This window comes from Podarcis muralis, chromosome 2 (assembly GCF_964188315.1).
Source record: "Podarcis muralis chromosome 2, rPodMur119.hap1.1, whole genome shotgun sequence".
NCBI classification, from domain to species: Eukaryota; Metazoa; Chordata; class Lepidosauria; order Squamata; family Lacertidae; genus Podarcis; species Podarcis muralis.
Genome location: NC_135656.1, coordinates 88,420,307 through 88,443,630, shown reverse-complemented (window position 1 = coordinate 88,443,630; position 23,324 = coordinate 88,420,307). Strand labels below are relative to the sequence as shown.

The following is a 23,324-nucleotide window of genomic DNA, read 5'->3' as shown; positions in this document are numbered from 1 at the left end:
CAATGCATGCCAAAGTTTTTAAATAAAACCTACTAAGAGAATGTAGAGGAAATATATGAGTCAGTTTTTTCTCAACTACTCAAAACGCTTTCCAGCTGGGCATTACAGGCATCTTCCATCTGCTTCAAAGATTTTGGGTCATGTGATTTGGCAGACTCTGGATCTCTCCCCGCCCCCCTCCCTAAACCACCCACACTTTCCACTTTTTGTAAAGACGATGGACTGTTATTACACCCTTGGATGCAACTTCTTCAGGCAAGCATTCTCTTCAATTTACAGTATCATGTACTGCTCAAAAGATAAGAAAGAAGGGTAATCTTGTCACATGAAGGGAAGCAGCTGAGCTGGGGGTCTTTTCTTACTAAGCTCGGAAAGGCACAGTTTACACATTAGCAATGCTAACGTGCTCTATGAATGCCAGGACAGGATTTGGAATCAGATGAGAGGATGGGACTTCCTCCTCAATCCCTCATTTACTGCCCCGACCCCAATCTTAGTCTTTATCCCAGGTTTATTTCCATCTGTCCCCCATCAAAAATGTATATCCCACCTTTCTCCCATTTATAGAGCCAAAAGCAAAAGGACATGCCATGCTGGAAAAATGAAGGTGCGTTTGTGTCCTCAAACTGACAGTTTTTTTCACACCAAATTATCCTATAAGTGCTTTCTGGCGATGTGAATGTTTTATGAGGGTTCAGAGTTCAGTGGGGCTTGATCTCTGCAAAAGTACATATGATTGCAGCAAAAAAAATATTTATTCCCTACACGCACACACTTTTTCAGACATCTCTTTGATCTTATTGACACATGGATCATATTATTCCCTTTTCATATATACATGGCTTTCAAGTTTTTAAAAAAACCTCCATTACCTTGGTTGTCTTGCATACTCTATCACTTTTAAATATTAAGATAAAGGTAAAGCTCCCGTTGCTCTGTCCCAGCTCCTACCAACCTAGCAGTTTGAAAGCACGCCAGTGCAAGTAGATAAATAGGTACCGCTGCGGCGGAAAGGTAAACAGCGTTTCCGTGCACTCTGGTTCCCATCATGGTGTTCTGTTGTGCCAGAAGTGGTTTAGTCATGCTGGCTAGATGACCTGGAAAGCTGTCTGTGGACAAACACCGGCTCCCTCGGCCTGAAAGCAAGATGAGCCCCGCAACCCCATAGTCGCCTTTGATTGGACTTAACCATCCAGGGGTCCTTTACCTTTACCTTTTAAAGGTACCTTTTAAATATTAAGATGGTTTGTTAAGAAATGATCTCCCAGCTTTCAGAAGGCTCCTAGTTGGCTTTGTATCATTTATGTTTATTGTGATTAAATGTGAGGTGCATCTCTATTGCAAACACAGTTTGCAAATGAATTGCTCTGGAAACATTAGATTTAAATAGTAAACAGGAAATGGAGTCTGTCATTTGCACAAAAATGGTGGTGGACAATCATTCTTATTCCAGGGCGACTTAATGTAGCCCCACCAAAAAATAGGTAGATTGATAGAGTGTTTTGAGCAATGGAGGCTGGTTCATAAGGGCAAATGGGGCTCTACTCCACCAATCTCAGTCTGCCAGTCAGGGGTGGTTCTGCCGGTCACTGCCTGTGGTTCAGCTTACTATTGGCCTTCTTGACTTCTGCTCCAATGGGCCCCAGCCACAACTGATTTTGAGAAGAACCTGGGTGATACAAGACAAATTATACACACTCCTAACTATCACTAGCTCCTAGCTGTTGATTCCCTTTGTCAGCCCCAGGCCATCAGATTATTTTGAGGAAACTAAGTTGTTAGTGCACTGTACCATAGCCGTCAACATTTCCCTTTTTTTAAGGGAAATTCCCTTATTCCAAATAGGATTCCTCACAAGAAAAGGGAAAAGTTGACAGCTATGAACTGCACTGAAGGAGTGTGACTCTAATATTTGAGGAGTGTCAATTGTGGACCCTTGGGTATTTAATGACGTTCACCTATTGCACTGTGTGTGGATTCTGATGTGGCCTCTTAAGAGAAAATAGTTTGCATTTGTCCTGGTTCACTTTTCTTCTTGTTGTTGGTAGTTATAATATTTTCCAGACAGACTCATAAATGGTTCGGCCTGGTTTCAATACAGGTCTCAAAGTCTTATATTAACAATAGGGTTGGCATCCATTTGCTTCAGGAGACAACACAGGAGTGCGCCTTTGGGGATGAAGCTAAACCACTGGAGATTTACAGTGCCTGCTGTGGCTGTAGAGACAGATACAGGAGAGACATGTTTTGTTGCAGCTGGGGCAGATGAAGGCATCTGGTTGTGCTGCTGTAATGCACCATGGCGTTTCTTCTCTTTGCACTCCTCTCAGCAGTCATTTCTCCTCTGGTCACTGCTATGGATTAAACAGCAACAACAAATTAATATACCACTTACTTTCTCACTTGCCTTTCTGGTACTCAGCTGCAGTACTTCAAGAACAAATTCAAAGGAACCTTTAATGGACAGTGAAAATGGCAGTGTGTGCTGCCTTATTTACAATCCTAGCTACGTTCTGTGTGATAGTTCTTATCATAACCCTGAGGCCTGAGACACTTGGCCTTTCATGGTTGAAAGGGTTTTCATCGGATGGATAGCACAAGGCTGTAATAAAGAATGAAAGAAATTTAATGTTGAGGAAATGTGCATAAAACTTGATGACTAATGGTTCCATCCAATCATGTAGGAGGCTGCAGCCTTGGCAGTATTAATGAGGGTGCCACATAGTTTCCGTTAGAGTTTCCAGATTACAGTGGTACCTCAGGTTAAGCACTTAATTTGTTCTGGAGGTCTGTTCTTAACCTGAAACTGTTCTTAACCTGAAGCACCACTTTAGCTAATGGGGCCTCCTGCTGCCGCTGCGCCGCCAGAGCACGATTTCTGTTCTCATCCTGAAGCAAAGTTCTTAACCTGAGGTAATATTTCTGGGTTAGCGGAGTCTGGAACCTGAAGCGTCTGTAACCTGAAGCGTATGTAACCCAAGGTACCACTGTACTGTGATTACATTCTAGCACAGGAGCTTTCTTGAAGCAGTAAAGCAGGCACAGGCAAACTCGGCCCTCCAGATGTTTGACAACTCCCATCATCCCTAGCTAACAGGACCAGTGGTCAGGGATGATGGGAGTTGTAGATTCAAAACATCTGGAGGGCCGAGTTTGCCTGTGCCTGCAGTAAAGTCAAGAGAAAAACTGTGCAAGACAGCTTTGATTAAGATCCCTTTTTATTGGGATCCAAATTTAGATTCATATACAAGCGGGGGCAGGAAGCAGCTCATAAGTTTTTACTTTAAGCCATTTATGATGCATTATACCTTTGCACAGAAAGATTTTGCAAACAAAATATGTTTTGTGTTTTTCTGGACCATCTTAGTTTGCAATCTACATATGAAGCAAAAACCGTGCAGTGCTAGGTGCCACCCTGCTCTGCCGCTGGCACCACCACTGTGCCACCCACAGTTGCTGGCACCACATGCCTCTGCCAGCACTGCCACCAGAGACACGGTGCCAGTATCGACAGCGATTTCCAGCCAAGATCTCATGAGATCTCATCAGAAATCAGCTCCGATGCTGGCACTGCTTCTCCGCCGATGCCATAGGCAAAGGGGTGCCCACGGAGAGACCACTTCAGGGGCTTCCACCACCTGCAGCAGATGCTTCACCCTGCTTCCTGGTTGGGCTGGTCCTGCATAAGCACTAGTAACCCAGCCAGATGGGTGGGATGTAAATAATAAATTATTATTATTATTATTATTATTATTATTATTATTATTATTATTATAGATACAACGTCAAGAGACTAAAGCTTATGCACATTGCTCTAGTCTTCTGTGTTTGAGCACAGCTGTGTCTGAGACAGTTTCAGTCCATGCAGGTCCATGTCAACACACACGGGCGTGGCCTAGTTTATACATCTGGCTGCAAGTGGTGCTGTAATAATGTGATGGTGACATGGAAGCCTGTAGTTTGAGCTGGGCCCTCAAGTGGAGGCCTGCTTATTGACAGGGGGAAGCACCCAAACTGGGCATCTATGTAATTAGGTGCTCGCATGGAAAATTCGGTTCACATTCCAGACCCATCTGCATGATGGAAGGAAGTGGCTTCTGACATTTCTCTACCACACCACTGCAGCGCTGCAACCCTTCACCCAAGCCCACCACTTAGAGCAAGAGGGGACTTGAATTCAAATCACCAATCCCTTTGGCTTAGTAAAGATTCTCTCAGCCCACCTGGCTTCCTCTCCCCCGCCCCCCTTTGCTTTATAGGGTTTCCACCTCTGGGCTCCTAGCACCTCAAGCCATCTTTTTAACTACCAGCATTCTGCTGCCACCATATAGGCACTACTGTCTCCGACTAATTTTTGTCACATCCTTGATAGCTTGGCCAAATACGAGACATACTGTATTTTTCTGTGTATAACACACCCCTGTGTATAAGACTATTTAGGGGGACTCAAAAATAGTTGTTGAGCTTTTCCTTGGGAAAGGTTGCCCACAGTTGTTGAGCTTTTGGGGGGTGTGCCAAAAAAGGCTCACCCGACTGGCCAACGCTTCCGATCGAACGCAACACAGAAGTCTCCATTTCCTCTATTTCTGCTCACCACAAGCAGCCGCTAATCACCTGTCCAATTGCTGCAGCAGCGCCCAATAGACAGCAGCTATTGACGCAGCCTCCAATCTCCCGCTCGTCACAAGCAGCCGCCAATCACCTGCCCAATTACCGCAGCACAGACCAATCTACAACAGCCATTGACGCAGTCACCAATCTCCCGCACTAACGCCAGTGACAATTGACTGCTCATGGCAGGAAACAATACACCCCTCACCACTACCCATGTATAGGTAAAGGTAAAGGTACCCCTGACCATTAGGTCCAGTCGTGACCGACTCTGGGGTTGAGCGCTCATCTTGCTCTATATGCCGAGGGAGCCGGCGTTTGTCTGCAGACAGCTTCCGGGTCATGTGGCCAGCATGACTAAGCCACTTCTGGCGAAACCAGAGCAGCACATGGAAACGCCGTTTACCTTCCTGCCAGAGCGGTCCCTATTTATCTACTTGCACATGACGTGCTTTCGAACTGCTAGGTTGGCAGGAGACCCGTGTATAAGACGCCCCCAATTTTTAACTACTTTTTATCGTAAAAAAACCCCTCATCTTATACACAAAAAAGTACAGTAGTTTGAATGAACAAACCTTTTTTTATAATCTATGTCATGACATGTGTTCATAAATCTATTCCTAATACAAATGCAAATCCTAATCTTGTCCTATTCCCTGCTTCTCGGCACCCACACCAGCCCCCTGCCCCCGTCTCCTCCCTCCCGAAATCCAACTCTCCCCTTTCCTCTCGCACCCCTCTTCTAACAGTCACACTCCACCCTCAAGAAATCAACACATGACACACTCCTTCATTCCACCCCCTCTCCCCCACTTGCTTTCACTCCTTACCTTACACCTTATAAATATCTCCTTAGCTACATAACATTTTATCATATATCTCTTAGCATGCAAATCTATACAATTCAGATATCATGAGCAACGCCACACTGCCCTTATCTGAATGTTCAAAGTGGGGCAAGTCTTGTGAGACACATGACATGCTTTCTTTAAGACAATTCTGTTTGGGTTCCTTTTGTAAAACAGATTTTACGCCCTCCCATCAGATGTCAAGGAAATAAACAACTATCTGACTCTTAGAAGACATCTGGAGGCAGCCCTGTTTAAGGAAGTTTTTAATGTTTGATGATTTATTGTATTTTTAATATTTTATTGGAAGCCACCCAGAGTGGCTGGGGAAACCCAGCCAGATGGGCGGGGTATAAATATTGTTATTATTATTATTATTATTATTATTATTATTATTATTATTATTACTGCTGCTACAGCTACAGTGGTACCTTGGTTTAAGAACAGCTTAGTTTATGAACAACTTGGATTAAGAACTCTGCAAACCCGGAAGTAGGTGTTTTAGTTTGTGAACTAAATAAGAACATGTTCCGCTTCCTGTTGAGTGTGTTCCATTTGTAAATTGAGCCCCCTGCTGCTATGGGAAAGCACGCCTTGGTTTAAGAATGCTTTGGTTTATGAACGGACTTCTGGAACGGATTAAGTTCATAAACCAAGGTACCACTGTACTTCACTATATATAGAAGCATTTGCCATCACTTCATTCTTGACTCAAAAAGTGTTTTGTCTGGGTGCAGCCATGGTTGGAAAGTTTAGGTTTGATTGCTATCATATAACCCCTTTAACCATGTATACATAGGATTAACAAATATAATTCCAACAAGCTCTTAAGTTAAGAATCAAGAACTTTGCATGAAGGGTTTTAATAGGCCTTGAGTGCTGCTCTTACGGTCTGCCAATCTCATTTTATCTTCACTCAGCATCTAAAAATGCACTTAACCCACGCTCATTTTTCAGTGCTGTATGTAGGAAGTTTTCAACAATGTTGTAAGGTTTTGATTACCTGACAAAGCCAACAGTCGCATGAGTAATAAGAGAGTGGCTTATTAGCGGGCAGTGAACGTGCTCAAAAATTTCCTCAACACAGAACTCTGAATTCAACCTTTCCAGTTTAATACTGAAGGAGCCTTGTTGCGAATAGAAGGAAACTCCCCAGAGAAATATACTGGATGAATGAAACCAGGGCATTATTCACAGTGTAATTTTTCCTAGTTTATATAGAGAGACTCTCCCATCAATATGGTCTTTATGGGTGCTATCAGCACAAAATATGAAATTTTTAACAATTTCCTGGCCTTGCAACAGGAAATATTAAGGAATTCATAGGACTCATCTGTTTAATTAACATGTGTTGTGCCAATAACCATCAATCACTTCCTGCACGCTGGGCATGGCAGCATTATTAACAGGATACTGTTTTTTCCCCTCTCTCTCCCATTTTCCCAGTAAAGTCTGTTTAGTTAGCTACCTCTCAGTTCAACCTGATGTTCAAAATGTTATAAATAATTTTTATCCTGGTATAAAATTTGTCTTGATTTATTCTTTTCCTCTTTGGAGAGGGCAGATTTTCCAACCTGTTATTGTACTGTATTCTAGCATTTCTATGGGGGAAGATAGATACAGACACGCATTGTGCTGAATCGCTGGTAAAAAACTAAGTTTGACTAATTACGAAAAAAGATCTGCTCACTAAATTCCAACCATAATTAATTTATAATTCCAAATTATTATTAACTGAACCTGATGCCCTCCATGCAGCTACAGAGCATGGCAGGATTTTATCAGCCTCTGGCCCATCATAGGACCTTTCTACTGCCGTATCCACAACTTCATGGAAGTCTCTGCCCTTATTTGAAATATTGTATAAACATGAATTCCCCTTTACTCTTTGTTGCCATTGTTAGGGAAGTGGTTAAATCCTCTATAATGCTTCTTCTTCCTTGTCTGCTAAGAAACTGGAGCTATGATTATTTACCTTGGATCCACACAAAAGTGGTTTTAGGACAACACATATAGAAGGATATTCTTCCATTCTCTCACCAAAAAATCAGCTCTCATTCTGGAGGCAGTGCCATCAGGTACCACCATGGTTTACGGAGGTAGCAAGCAGGTGGGTGGGTGGGAAACTGGGCAGAGAGTACTAAGCAGAAGGAAACATTGGTCAATCACAGGATGCAAACGGGTCACCTGGATTAAAAGCAGCCAGTCCAGCCCGATGGCCTGTTTCTTTTCACAAGGTTAGAGCATGTTGCAGAATGTGTTGAATTTGCCTTATGATTCAGCAGAATACAGCAAGACGTAGTGACTGATGTGATAGCCCCAAATCAGCACTTCAGTATACCTGTACCTACACAGGGACGCGGGTGGCGCTGTGGGTTAAACCACAGAGTCTAGGACTTGCTGATCAGAAGGTCAGCAGTTCGAATCCCCGCAACGGGGTGAGCTCCCGTTGCTCAGTCCCTGCTCCTGCCCACCTAGCAGTTCGAAAGTACGTCAAAGTGCAATAAATAGGTACCGCTCCAGCGGGAAGGTAAACGGCGTTTCTGTGCATTGCTCTGGTTTGCCAGAAGCGGCTTAGTCATGCTGGCCACATGACCTGGAAGCTATACGCCAGCTCCCTTGGCCAATAAAGCGAGATGAGCGCCGCAACCCCAGAGTCAGCCACGACTGGACCTAATGGTGAAGGTTCCCTTTCCCCTTACACAGCAGCTCTGGTGCCCAACACCCTTCAGGTATGCCCTGCGAAATCAAGTGAGTCAGCGGTCCACTCATGGAAATGGGCACGCCTGAACTAGAGGGAAGCATTTGCTGGCCTTGCCTACTTTTACTTTCACCAGTCCTATGACCTGTACATTCTTGGAAATTTGGATTCGTCCCCTGAAAACATAGTTCTCTAGATACCTATAGAATTTAACAACTGACTATTCGGCCCCCCTCCGCCCACCTACCCACCCTGTGTGTCTCATGAGCACATGGCAAATGAAAACACCCATAGTTTCCCGCTGCAAAGACGCCACACGTTTCTGTTTCCAACGCTTCCGTGTTCTGTCAAACAAAATCTGGATGCCTGGCGGATTTGCAGTTGGTCCCGAGGGAGGAGAAATCAAAGTGGGAGAGGGAGCAATGGAGCCCTGACAAGCGCTGTGTTGCTCGCTTGACTTGCTTTTAAAGGCACTTTTGTGATGCAGATCACAGCAGAGCAGTTATTCAAGTACCACCAGAGATGGATATGAGCCATGATTTTCAGAGCATGGAGGAGGAGGGGGGAAACAAAGGCAAAAATGTGGGGGACGATGACAAAAGGCCTCTTCCCCTTCCTTCTACCTTGCTTTGAAATTAATGGGAGTTCCACCACTTACTTCAATTCGGGGCAAGGCTCCCCCACATAAGATCTTGAAATGTATTTTGGTTCACTGAACGTTGCATTCAAAAAGCTATTTGATATGGCAGACAAGGCGAGAGAGGAGAGAGAGAGGCAGCCGAGCTTCAGGAAGCCAGATGCCAAACAGCTCTTTCTTCTTACAGGCTCTCTGGCCGTGTTACAGTCCTCCCCCGACCCATCCGCACTCATTCACTTTTCCTATCCACTGAGCACAAACAATTCTGCATCTGAGCCTGGCTGCATTCCTCTCCCTCGAATCCTCTAGCAGTTTCCACACAAAGGGAAATCTCCTACTGTAAACGGTTTTTAAAAGCGGACTTCCTGCCAAACCTCGCAAGGGTGTTGATTTCTGTTTGGAGCCGATAAGTAGCTTTCCAGTCCTGAGGAGTGAAGCTATGGGAGGACAAAAACAGATCTGTATTAATCCTCATCCTCCCTGAGCTTTTAACCGTTTTCTGTTTGTAATGAGTAATGTGTGTTAAGGGGTGTTCCTAGAATACAGAGAATGCTCTTTACTATCAGCTGGTTCGTATTCTGAGCTTTCAAACTGCAGCTGCTTTTCCTAGGAAGATGCATTTTGGACCTGCCTTGGGCTGGCCCTGCCAGTAGGCAGAGTGAGGTGACCAACTCAGGCGGCTGATTTTGGTAGTTCCACCTCAGGCAGCAGAATGGCTTGGGCTCACCCTTCATCAAAGCACCTGCTAAAAGGAGTTCCAGACAATGAGACCTTAGCTTTGAACCTACCTACACACTAAGGTACTCATAATAGGCCTTGCTTTGAGGCTCAGTATCTTTAATCCGGGACACGGGTGGCGCTGTGGTCTAAACCACTGAGCCTCTTGGGCTTGCCAGTCAGAAGGTCGGCGGTTCGAATCCCTGCGACGGGGTGAGCTCCCGTTGCTTGTTCCCAGCTCCTGCCAACCTAGCAGTTCGAAAGCACACCAAAAAGTGCAAGTAGATAAATAGGTACCACTCTGGCGGGAAGGTAAATGGCATTTCTGTACACTGCTCTGGTTTCGCCAGAAGCGGCTTAGTCATGCTGGCCACATGACCCAGAAAAACTGTGTGCGGACAAACGCCGGCTCCTTTGGCCAGTAAAGTGAGATGAGCGCTGCAACCGCAGAGTTGTCTGCGACTGGACTTAACTGTCAGGGGTCCTTTACCTTTACCTTTTTTATCTTTAATCAACTTCCTAATGTTGGAGATACAACAGTGGAGGGTGCTCCAACTCTTTGGAGCCAATGTTTGGGTTTGTGGGAGCTGCAGGGGAGCAGGGAATCAGTAAAAATGACCTCCCCTCTACTATTTGTGGAGCCATCCACTGGATCAGATGCCCTTCAGATACACAAAGACTCCACCCTACATTTACACACTGCTTTGGAGTAAAGATTAGCTCCCAAAAGAAGTTCACCATTAAAAGCCCACCATAAAAGTTCAGGGTGCTAGGGTGGAGAGGGTGTATGGTCACTGGCATCTGATAACGTAGTACAGATTCCCGCCTATTCCATCCAGAGGGAGAGGACAGAAGGCACTGTAGACAGAGTTTGTATGTGAAAAATTGGGATTATATCCAGGCAGCAATAATTGTTTGAGCAAATGCCATTCTGACATCAAAGTATGCAAATAATAGTTAAATTAGATGCAAATTAAGTGCCCATCTTTTGGGATTCTGGCAACACTGGCAGTCCAATTTAATGTTTTGTTCTCAAGAGTGAGCGAGTGATTAGGCCTTCTGGAGGAAAAGCAACATAAAACATTCTGGTGCCAACTTTAATGATTCTAGCTAGTCAACAGAACATGGGCCATCACAAGTGGAAATTCACGCATATATAAAAAAGAAACAACACATTAATCCAGGTTCTACTTTTAAAAAGAATAATAATTGAATTCTCAGGAAAAATTCAACATAGAACTGTCATATTTTAATGCCATTGTGTTCCTAGACCTAATCAGAAGGTAAGCATAATTATGTTCTGTGCTGAATGGTGACTAAAATGGGTGATTTATCCCTTCACCTCAGTTGCAACTCAGTGGGTCTTCATTTTCTAAGCAAAAAGCCTTCGCTGTGTTGCATCTGCTTCAGCTGCAGAGGTCAGAAAATATTCTCAAGCTCTGATTAATCTAATTGTGATGCAGTCAGGAGGCTTTTTTGGAGAGTAGATCTCTGATTAGACCCTGATTGGACTTCCTTCCCTGTGTTCAATTGCACAGCAGAGCTCAGCACAGTAAATCTGTGATTCATTCAACGGCTCAACCACTGAGCTCAGAAATCAATGCACTTCCAGGGGGGGAGAAATATGGATAGGAAGATGGCAAGAAGGGGGAGAAGGCAAGAAGATCAATGTTCTGCTTTCATATATTGTAAAATCGATATTACCATGCTCATAAATTATTGTGGCTGATGTAGCAGCCCTAAGTCAACTTGAGCCCCGGCAGTCTTCCTTTCTCCAGAACTACGAAGGTACATGAACAAGCCAGTTTAGCCTCTACTTCAGAGCTTTCCAAACTATGTGTCGCGACACATTAGTGTGTCAGCTGCAATGTGTAGTAGGTGTGTTACACTAACGCTCCTCACACTCCTCCTGGGGCTGGAAAGGGTTAGTTTAACCTCCGGTTTGCTAGTAAAACTGAATTACTGTGTCGTGAAATGATGCAAAACTGACTTACTGTGTCGCGAAATGATCCATGTCCAAAAAGCGTGTCACCAACTTGAAAAGTTTGGAAAGCTTCGCTCTAGTTCCTTTTGGGCATTTCTTTAGTTAATAATAGAGTAAAGGGACTCCCCCTCCCCCTCTTTTTTTACCTGAGGTAGAAGCTGCTTTGTGTAAACTTAGCAAGTGGAGTGCTCCTGTTCAGGGTTCCACCAACTTTGCCTCTTCTCAGGATACTCCATTCCATTCTCCTTCCTCCTCCCTCCTCCCTCGTTTTCTGCCCCGCCTTCAGCCTGTGTTCTGTGGCCACAAAGCATGCTCAGTCCAGGTTGTTCCATTTAGGGAATGCAGGTGACCCACTTAAGTTTTTTCTCCTAACTCTCCCCCCACCCCCTGATTCTGCTGGTACCAGCCTCTTGCTTCTCAGTAGTCCTGTTTTGGCTATATCACTGATTCACTACTAGAATACTGTATGTGACAATTACGGTAGTTGTCACGTTAAACAGGCACAACATGAATATCTCTTGTCCAAAAGTTAGCAGCAGTCCAGATTTTGGAGAAGATAAGAGATGGAGAGAAAAAGTTGAGACTTAATCCAAAATCAAAAGAAGTTTTAAGAGAAATAAAATTCCATCAAGCACAATATGCGAAATTGATAAATCAAGAAGTGGAATGGAAAATTAAACAGATGAAACAAAGATCATTCGAACCGGCAAATAAATGTGGGAAGCTGCTGGCATGGCAGCTGAAAAAGAGACAAAAATTGAACTTCGTCACCAATCTGGAGGTTGAAGGAAAATGTATTCAGAAACCAGAAGAAATCAGAAAGTGTTTCCAGAGATATTTCAAAAAACTGTTTACTCAAGGGCCTCAAGCAGAGACTGGGATAAACCAATTTATAAAGAGTCACGGTTTGCAAAAACTATCTCAAGACAAACAAACAACCCTGAATTACAAAATAACACAACAGGAAATTGAAAGTGCCATTCAGAATATGCAATTAGGCAAATCCCCGGGCCCAGATGGACTTACCTCCAAATATTATAAGATATTGAAGGAGCATTTGACTCAGCCACTAATGGAGGTATGCAATCAAATTATGGAAGGGAAGGGAGCACCAGAATCGTGGAAAGAAGCCTTCATCACTTTGATACCAAAACTGGAATCTGAAAAGACTCAACTTAAGAACTACCGTCCCATCTCACTCTTAAACGTGGATTACAAAATTTTTGCTGATATTTTGGCAAGTAGATTTAAAAAGGTTTTGAATGAAGTAATTCATAAGGACCAAGCGGGCTTTCTACCTGGTAGGCATTTGTCTGACAACATCAGGAACATTATTGATGTTTTGGAGTTACTGCAGACAAATTTGAACACGAAAGCAGTTTTGATTTTTATAGACGCTGAGAAGGCCTTTGACAATATATCTTGGAAATTTATGAAGGAAAATCTGGAAGTGATGGGAGTGGGAAGGGCATTCCAAAATGGTATTGAAGCAATCTATTCAGAACAAAAGGCTAAATTGATAGTGAACAATGTGGTGACAGAGGAGTTCAAAATTGAAAAAGGGACACGACAGGGGTGCCCCTTATCACCCTTGTTATTCATCTCAGTCCTGGAGGTGTTGCTGAATTTGATTAGGAAGGATCAACTGGTGGAAGGAATACAGGTCGGAGGAAAACAATATAAGCTGAAAGCTTTTGCAGATGATCTGGTTTTAACATTACAGGAGCCAGAACCTAGTACAAAAAGAGCTTTAGAATTAATTTATGAGTTTGGTCGGGTGGCGGGATTCAAGCTGAACAAACAAAAGACTAAGGTTTTAGCAAAAAACTTGACATCTTCAGAAATAGATGGGTTTCAAAAGGAAATGGAACTAAAGGTGGTCAAAAAGGTGAAGTACCTGGGGGTTAACATGACTGGGAAAAATTTGAATTTGTTTAAAGACAATTATGAAAAATGTTGGTCAGAAATTAAAAAGGATCTAGAAATTTGGTCAAGATTGAAACTTTCCTTGTTGGGAAGAATTGCAGCTGTGAAAATGAATGTATTGCCAAAGATGTTGTTTTTGTTTCAAACCCTGCAGATCGTGGACAGAGTGGAATGTTTTGGAAAGTGGCAGAAGGACATCATGAAGTTTGTCTGGCAGGGCAAAAAGCCCCGGATAAAATTTAAAATACTAACAGACGCAAAAGAAAGAGGGGGATTTGCCCTGCCGGACTTAAGGTTATACTATGAAGCTGCGTCCTTCTGCTGGATGAGGGATTGGTTTTTATTGGAAAACACTGATGTCCTAGATCTGGAAGGGTTTAACAATGCGTTTGGGTGGCATGCATATTTGTGGTATGACAAGGCAAAGGCTCATAAATTGTTTAAAAACCATATTGTCAGGAAAGCTTTGTTTAATGTCTGGATTAAATATAAAGACTTACTTGAAAATAAGACTCCGAGGTGGCTATCACCAATGGAGGCTAAGGCCCCAAAAAGGCTTAACATGGAGGGTGGCTGGGCAAAATATTGTGAGATAATAGAAAGAGTCGGAGACAATTGGAAGTTGAAGAGTCTAGAAAAATTAAAAGACAAGGTGCGAGACTGGCTACATTATGCCCAAATACAAGAAACTTTTAAAAAGGACAAAAAAATTGGATTCCAGGTGGAGAAATCGAAATTAGAGACAGAATTACTTGAACCTAAGACAAAAGTGCTTTCAAGAATGTATAATTTGTTGCTTAAATGGAACACACAGGATGAGACGGTTAAATCAGCCATGATAAAATGGGCACAAGACATTGGGTACAACATTATGTTTGAAGACTGGGAAAGGTTATGGACCACCGGTATGAAATTCACGGCATGTACTGCCCTGAAAGAAAACATTATGAAAATGATATACAGGTGGTACATGACCCCAGTCAAACTTGCAAAGATATATCATCTGTCTGACAATAAATGTTGGAAATGTAAGGAGGCTGAAGGAACATTCTTTCACCTCTGGTGGACATGCCCGAGGGTGAAGGCTTTTTGGGAAATGATTTATAATGAGTTGAAAAAGGTATTTAAGTATACCTTTCACAAGAAACCAGAGGCCTTTCTCCTGGGCATTGTGGGCCAGAGAGTGTTAAAGAAGGACAGAACCTTCTTTCTATATGCAACTACAGCAGCAAGAATCCTTATAGCAAAATATTGGAAGGCACAGGAGTTACCCACGCTGGAAGAGTGGCATACACAACTGATGGACTATATGGAACTGGCTGAAATGACCGGCAGAATCCGGGACCTGGGAGAAGAGGCAGTGGAAGAGGACTGGAAAAAATTTAAGGACTATTTGCAAAAATATCATAAGTTATATGAATGTTGAGAATTTGCTAAGCTTGGTGAAAACAAACTTCGGTAATTAAGTTTGATTATGGTGGAAATTAAGTTTCGAGAGTGAAAGGACTAAATTTTAGAGTAATGTTTATATTTTCAGGATTGATGGAAAAGTGAATACACAACAAGTACCCTAAATTTAAAATACAAATAGATGAAAGTACAAAAACGCATGAAACAAGGTATTAATTTGCTGTTATTTTTTTTTATTTATGGTAAAGAATGCAGGGGGTGGAGGATGTGAGGAAGTCCAGTGGATTATGAAAAATTGTCTGCAAAATGTGAATCTTTTCTTCTTTATGATTTTTTTTTCTTTTCTTCTTTTTTGTAAAGTCGCTTTTGTTGAATTATGGACGATGTATCTGACCTTGGAAAGAAGCAATAAAAAATATTATTAAAAAAAAAACAAAAGTTAGCAGCAGTCCAAGTAAGCTGGACACAGTCATTTTCATAAGGCATTTTAAAACGCTGTGCTTTTGAACTGCTAGTTTGACAGGAGCAGGGACCGAGCAACGGGCGCTCACCCGTCACAGGGATTTGAACCACCGACCTTCTGATTGGCAAGTCCTAGGCTCTGTGGCCACCTCTAAACACCAGCAGTGGAAACACACTGGAGAGGAGTAAACCAGTAGTAAGCTGGTAATGCGTACACAGCCTAATAAAATAGGTTTTGCTGCAGCCAGACTATCTAGTAGGAAGTCTCTACTATATTTTCCTAAGTTCTGATGTAAAATGAGAAACATTCATAGATGCTGTCTTAAAACATTGAAAGCAGACATCTCATATCACCTATTTAAAGGATCAAATGTCAATATTTTTTAGAACTAATAGAGGCCGGAAGCCAAGCCTATGAAACATCACCTGGAATTTCATCATGAACAGATCTGAAGCCACAAACAGCCTAAACATTATATCAAAATACTTTTGAACAGGAGTCTCCAAAGAGCTGATAGCTCTCAAAATAAAATTCCACCCCCAATATACCTTTCAGTCCTAGAGTTTTGATGCATGGCGCTAATGAACTGGTAAAGGGGGGGGAAACAACTTTGTTCCTATGAATATGAGGAATTTATGGGCAGAAAAGGTGCCGTCCTCCAACCAGAATTCATATCACCCTATGAACAGTTAATACTTTTTTGTAAAAAAAAATTAGTCCAGCAATATGATATGTGAATACCTGGCATGGTTTTAAACGAAGGCAGGTTCCTTTCACTCCCATAGCAGTTCCTCCTGGTTCCATATCTACTCCTTGAATTCTAGACTAGTGAAGAAATAAACTGCATTAGATGTGCAAGTAAATGTATCTGAAGGTTAACATAAATTTAAGGGTAGGCCATTTGCAGGGATGGCTCTAAGCTATCTTTTTCCCATACATGGTTTTTTTCAGAGCCTGTCTGGATAGGAAATGATCAAGGGGCAGCATTTAAATCAGCCAATGTGGTGCCCTTCAGATGCTGTTGGACTCCAACTTCCATGAAAACCAGCCAGCATGGCCAGAGGCCAGGTGTGCTGAGAGTTGTAGTTCAGCAACATCTGGAGGGCATCATGTTAACTACAGCTGTTTTACTGCCATGCAACCTCATATATCCAACATGTCATGAGTTTGTGGGTGCCAGACACTTCTAAATTCCTGGATCCAGTAAGTGTTAGAATTTAATCAAGGCTTGGGGTGTTTAAATGAATGCTAGACACTTCTAATCCCCGGATTTAGCAAGTATTAAGAGCTAATTAAGTCAGGCTAGCCTCCTGGGTGATGGGCTATTAAGAGAACGAAGCATCAAACGGCTTGTGCAAGATGGCAAATGGCTGGAGCCGCCATCACTCAACAGATAAAGGCAGAATTTAGAGTAGAGAGGGGAAGGAGTTATATGAATGAGAAGCAAGGCAGCAAGCAGGAAAGTCAGAAAGGCAGAGAAATGGTAGATCTCAGCTTGAATCCAGCTGTGGCTGTGGGAGAAACAAGAGCCTTTAGGGTGTTGATGCTGTGAACCCCTCCATCGTAGGCTCAGGTTGTATATATGTGTAAATAAACCATATACTGTATCCTAAAGACATCACAGTCTCCACTGTGCCTTAATTCCCAAGGAAACATGAACTCTGGGTAAGCACCTGGAACCCCTGGAATCTCACACCGCTTGGAGAGTGGGGTGGTGTGAAACAACACTAAAATGTTTAGAAGAAACTGGTGGTTTGCCACTCTTTTTAAAGTGGGAAGGTATGTTAGAAGCCACCAATGTCTACAAAAGGTGACCATCTTATGGTGATGGGTGGAGCTATAGCTCATATAACTTTGTTTCTTTAAGGAAGCTTTTGAGTTACACAGAGCTCTTTGTTCAGTTAGAAGAGGTGGAAGAAAGGGGATTCTTCTTCTTTCTGGTAAGTTCCAGTCTCGTCTCCATTCAAGCTGGCTCATAGAAAATAATTTGTAGGTTCCATAGCTTCATTAAGTATTTGTAAAACCACTATTTTGAGACATTGCAACTTTTATTCTGTAAAGTTATATTAATAGATTAATAATTTGGTGGGGTTTTTTAATTTAAAAAAACCCCACCTATGATATACTAAAAAAAAGGGCTTTGGAAATCAGTTGTCATCAATTTTAAATTATAGCTGTCCAAACTGGTTTTCAGTTAGCACAGCTATAATAGTGCTCTGTTGTAAATGGCTTCCTTGGTGCCAAATAATATGGCAATAATGGAGCAATTGAAGTTTTTACAATAGAACAGAGGAAAATATAGAGAAATATGGCACCGTCACATTACAGTAGCTGCACACAGTCAGCAGTTGATCCTCTGCGTAATAATCGTAAACTACATCTATATTAAAAATGTCCAAGGTATAAAGTCTAATTATTTGATGGCGGGTGTGGTTTGAAACAGCACCATGCTTGGGGCATTTAAAAATGCCTGTGTTGCCTATCCAGTGGTCTAAACACCAAATTATAAAGAATATTTCAAATCAAACGTTAAATGCCAAATATACATCAAGTATACTTGTATTTGTCTGCCTGCAGGAGGAAAAACAACCTAAGAGGGCAGAACAACTTTGACCCGAAAAACAGTATGGAAATGATTACGCATGCCTCCTTCCTTGCTGGAACAGCAATAAAATTTACAGCCCCTGACAGTCATTGGTGCAGTTAGGTAATTTTAGATTCTGTGCTTTGACTACAATCATTCCACTCACCTGGAAGTAAACCCATTGAATTCAATAGAACTTACTTCTTACTAGAAAACGGTTAAGGGTTGTGCTGTTAACTGTTTTCCCCGGCCCACCTTCTTTAGATGTTATGGAGAAATCCTGTTCATTTGAATGGGTATTGTATAATGCATTGTGACATTTGTCTTGTAATGTATTTGTCTGGTCCTGTAAAAATCAGTTTAACTGTCGCTTGGAGTCTTAACAGACTCATGCAAGGAAGGTTTGGTATCAGGATTCTCAGTATGAAGAAGGGAGAAAGGAGATTTTGATTGGTGGAGGGCAGTATAGAATTTTCAGTTAGACAGTGTGATTGGCTGAAGCTGAACTAGAGGGACTGGAGGAAGTGTATATATGAATGGGTGGTGATCAACAGGGAGTTAGTTAGCGATGTTGGAGCTTGGTGTTCATGAAGTCATCTAGAAGATGAAGATGGAAGAGGACCAGGGAAGAAGAAGGAAGATCTCAGAGGCAGGCAGAGTGGCTTGATGATGATGATAATTGGTATTTATTAAATTTATTAAAATGAGAACACAAAATACATAATAAAATAAAATAAACAAATCAATAAGCCAAAGGCTTGGAAATGGAGAAATGTTTTTGCATGGTGCCTAAAGATACGTAATGAAGGCACCAGGCAAGCCACCAATGGGGAGCCACCTCAGAAAAGGCTTATTCTCATGTTACACCCCTCCAGGCCTCTCATGGTGAGGGCACATATAGGCAGGCCTCAGATGATGATCACATGAGGAACCTGGCCACCAAATACCACACCAGTTGAAGTTTACAAACCATTTTTGGAGGCAGTCCCACACATAATGCTTTGCAGTAAACTAACCTAGAGGTTCAAATCACAGGCAACAGAAGTTAGGTGAGGCATCCCCAACCTGTGGCCCTCCAGATGTTTTGGCCTACAACTCCCATGATCCCTAGCTAACAGGACCAGTGGTCAGGGATGATGGGAATTGTAGTCCAAAACATCTGGAGGGCTGAAGGTTGGGGATGCCTGAGTTAGGCTATCCCTGTCCAGATAAGGGTGCAGCTGGGCCACCAGCCAAAGCTGATGGAAAGCACTCTGCAGCACCAAGGTCATCTGAGCCTCAAGTGAAAGCAAAGGATCCAGGAGTAGCCTCAAGCTATGTACCCATTCCTTCAAAAGGAATGTAACCCCATCAAGAGCAGGCAACCTCCCAGCCATGTGGTCTAGTGAACCACCCACCAGCCATGCCTCAGTCTTAGCTGGATTGAGCTTCAACTTGTTGGCCTTCATCCTGTCCATTGCCAAGGCAAGCCAATGGTCCAGCACATCCACTGCCACACCTGCAGATATAATGGAGAAGTAGAGCTGTGTGTCATCAGCATATTGCTGACGTGCTCCAAAACTCCAGAAGTTCAGCGGTTTCATGTAGATGTTAAGCAGCATGGTGTATAAAACTGAGTCCTGAGGAACCCCACATTGGAAGCTACACAGGGCCACCCACCACCCCAAGCATCACCCTCTGGGAAATGACCATCCAGGACCAGAACCACTGCAAAATCAGTGCCACCCACCCCCAACTCAGACAGCCATTCCAGGTGGTGTCAAAAGCTGCTGAGAGATTGAGGAGAATTAACAGTAACACATTTCCTCCATCTTTCTCCAGACAGAGGTTATCATGCAGAGAGTCCAAAGCAGTTTCTGGGCCAAAACTAGGCCAAAACCCCAATTGAAATGGATCGAGATGGCCAGAGACTTGCTGGGGCCAACTGGATCACTTGGCTTAGATGGGAGAGACAGGGGGAGAAACTGGGGAGAAGGGAGAAGCAGCTTGGCATGTTGGTCTCTAGTGGCTGGTAGGAGGACCAGAGGGAAGATTTCCAGGGCAGTAGAGCCAGACCAGGTTGTGGTTTAATAGGCCAGTAAAGGGCTGGGGGGGGGGGGGGAAGGCTTCCAGCCCAGCCCTCAGTGACAGTGTTAGTGAAGCTTAATTGGGGTGCATAGAGAGATAAAGGGGGCATTTGGGGTAAGGAGTTTTTATAGGGTAACTAACTGCTTCCTTCAAGCTGTCACAGTATATCATAAATATGTACTGTAGTTGAATAGAAGCTGTTGGTATTTAAAAGGGCAGTAACAAGTTAACAAAGTGTGTGCTCGTTTAAATATGCAGTACTATTTTAAAATAACCAGATAAGCCTGTGCACTTAATGATCTTGTAACAAATAAGCATAAATACATTTGTTAATGGTAACATCGGTATCCAGCTGGACTGAATAGTTGTAGTATCCTGGGTCTAGGAGAACCCATTGGAGTGGAATTTGAAGTTTGTTATTACAGAGTAGGTAAGTAAGTAAGTACTACCGCCACTGCCCCTTTGCTGTTAGCTAAGCTATGGTTTGGCTTAGTGTTCTGTGTGAATCCAGGTTCCTGGTTTATCTCTCCCAGACAAATCAAGTGCATATTTCAAACATTTCAGCGATTTCCACCCAGACACTGCTTCCAACTGCAGTATTCTGGTTATGCCCGGGAAATTCTGGATGTATGGCAACCCTAAAACTATAAAACATATCTTGGGGTTGTTTTTTTCTTCCCTCCCTCCTACACTGCATCACTTCCTCATACCCTTTTAACTATAGCAAGCTTTCTTATCGTTCCAATAAGAAGCAAGTGTTTAGGACCATGGTTGTAAAAACAACAGCTCAGGATGATGATATACCTCTCCTGTTCATCAGCATAATTTTCCTGAACATGGAGGCCTAGATTGTAGCAACCAAACAGACAGAAAGATCATCATAATTTTTTAAAGAAATAGCTCCAGCAGCAATCTGTTGTCATGGAAACAATTCTTCACCTTAAGGTGCTTGGTATTTGTCTTTCTGTTTAATGACATTGCTTGTGTGCCTCACAGCTTCCATTCTCATTTGTTCTCTAACTCCAACAGGGATTCCTTCAGGCTGCTATAAGTTAGTTCCTAATTGCTGTATTTTATTTCTTAATGTTGACCTTCAATATTTTTTTGTCAATCATAAGTGCTTCATTCTTTTTAGCATGTCTGTATTTCACAGTGGTAATTTTTTATGCTGAACAGAGAATAATTTAAAATTCTCAAGTGCCCAATTTCCAAAATGAGATGAGGTAAGCTTATGTTCCCATTTTAGTGGTGAATAAAGGATACACAGAGAGATTCATTCATTGGAGCTGGTCTTGCCAAGGCAGAAAAACTGACTAGCAGCTTTGTACTGCCATATCTGTTTGACTAACTGGGAGATGGGTTAAAATTACAACAGTTTTATACCATCATTCGTAAACAGACTACTGGAGTATAAGGTTCTTTGATTGCAGAAGTACTTCTAACAGTCTTGGCATTGCAATGTACAGTTTCTCCAAGGCTATATATGCCAGCCACCTCATCAATGGCACACTGCGAAAGCTGTCTACACAAGCTGCTTGATTAACAATGGCTCTGAGTACACAATCATTTGGATCAGAATGCTACAAAACCATCTGAAACCAACCGCTTGAGACAATAATTTTTCCTAATATTTGGCTTGGTATAGTTCATCTTGGCACAGTACACATTTTCACATTGTTCAAGAGCCAACAAGGGCTGCCATTCCTCTACATCGTCTGAATATTAGAAAGGAGATATTTCCAGTCTGAAACCCTCTGCATTTGAAATAAAAAAAAAATGCTATTGAGACCATTACACTGCAAAAGTCGATGAAGAAGCCAGATATATTAAGTGAGTGGAGTCTTTAATTTGATTGCGTTAACAACAGGGATATATTTTCTCATCATGGGCCTGTTAAGGACAAGGTAATCCTATGCTTCGCTTTTAAGATAGCATATAGTCAAACCTGAGCACAGAATGTACATCTGATATAGGGCATGGCTTAAAGCAAAAGCCAACTGCTGCCATTTTGGAATCTTATCAGACTACCTTTGATTAAAGTGTGACTAGAAATGCTGAACTTTCTTATCTGAAGGTGGTGGCAGAGAGAAAGTGTGATTGTGCTGTAAATTGGCTGAAGACTGAGGCTGCAACATGGGGCAGCCTTGGCAGGGGCCATGGATTAAGAAAAGCCTACTGGCCCCTGTTTGGTCCCCCAGCATGAGTGAATGGCTTCTAAAAAAAATTTTTAAGGGATCCCCCAACCCAGGCTTAGGGGATAACATCCTTTGAAAACAGATAACAGCTAGATTGCACAAGCATGTGGTAATGAGCAAATATAAAATCTGGAAGTCACCGGGCCACCAAACCAAGCCACTTACTTCGAGAGGGTGGGGAGAGATGGCTGACGGGGGTGGAAGTGGGAATAAGCAAGAAACATAAGTTGAAATGAGTGGGGAGATGTGTGAGGACAGTGGGGAGAGGAAGTGAGGGGTACATTTGAGGCATAAAACATTGGTGGTTTTTTTAAAGAAAAGCCAGAGGCCAATGAGGAATGTTCAGTGGCCAAGGCATGTTATCAGTTGGCAAAGAAAAACGGAAAACCGAGGAGAGTGGAATGGGGTATCCTAGGGGATGCCTGTAGTCATGAACAGAAGCACTCTACACTGCAGTTTTATTTTTATTTAGTGGGCCACACTTGTTTTGCAACTGCCAAACTGACCTAACAGACCTATTAGATGGTAAATATCATGGAGAGTTGTCCTCAGTAAGAGTTTTAGATGTTCAAAGCCCTCCAGAATTAAAATCTCAGCCCACTCTGCTGGTTTTACCCTGGGTACTAATTAGCCGGACCTATTGATGTGGTTGTGAGGTTTATGATTGATATATTCATGCAATACTGCCCTCTAGTGAGCCATTCAGTATCATTCTCAGAATAAATATCAGTTTTGAGGGAATCAAGCTGAAGTAAAATGAGCATTTCAGACTTTGAGCAATATTTGGAATAATCCTTTAACAAATCGCATGACTCTCAGCTAAAGTCAACACCTGTTTATTTTCCTGGTGGATTTCCAACTGATAAACTAGTCTTCAGACTGTTGGAACATATTCTCAGATTATAATGGCCTCCATTTTGGTACAACCCATTTCCTCCAGACTTCTGAAGATGTGATGAATGCTGATCCTGGACACGCATGTTAAATCATTCAGTGAGCATCCTGAGAGCCAAACCACATATTACACACAGGCACATGCAGCTGCAGCTCAGGTCCCCGTTTCTTGTTTCAACAGCCACTTTGTGAGGGTGCAGTTGATAGGGGAGAAAGGCCAGCAGGAGGCACGCTTATCCCTTTCCCCACTCATCATTTCTTCATTGCAAACAGCCACAGGTGGCTGC

General features: G+C 42.7%; 1 long non-coding RNA gene across 1 annotated transcript; it reads right to left on the bottom strand.

Moving 5' to 3' along the window:
* Positions 1-211: 211 nt before the first annotated feature.
* LOC114591796 (uncharacterized) lies at positions 212-18,555 on the bottom strand. The gene is made up of 3 exons (XR_003705355.2): positions 18,083-18,555; positions 16,039-16,122; positions 212-2,354 (listed from the first exon to the last, which is right to left on the bottom strand). It is a non-coding gene; the product is annotated as an uncharacterized LOC114591796 (long non-coding RNA).
* Positions 18,556-23,324: the final 4,769 nt, after the last annotated feature.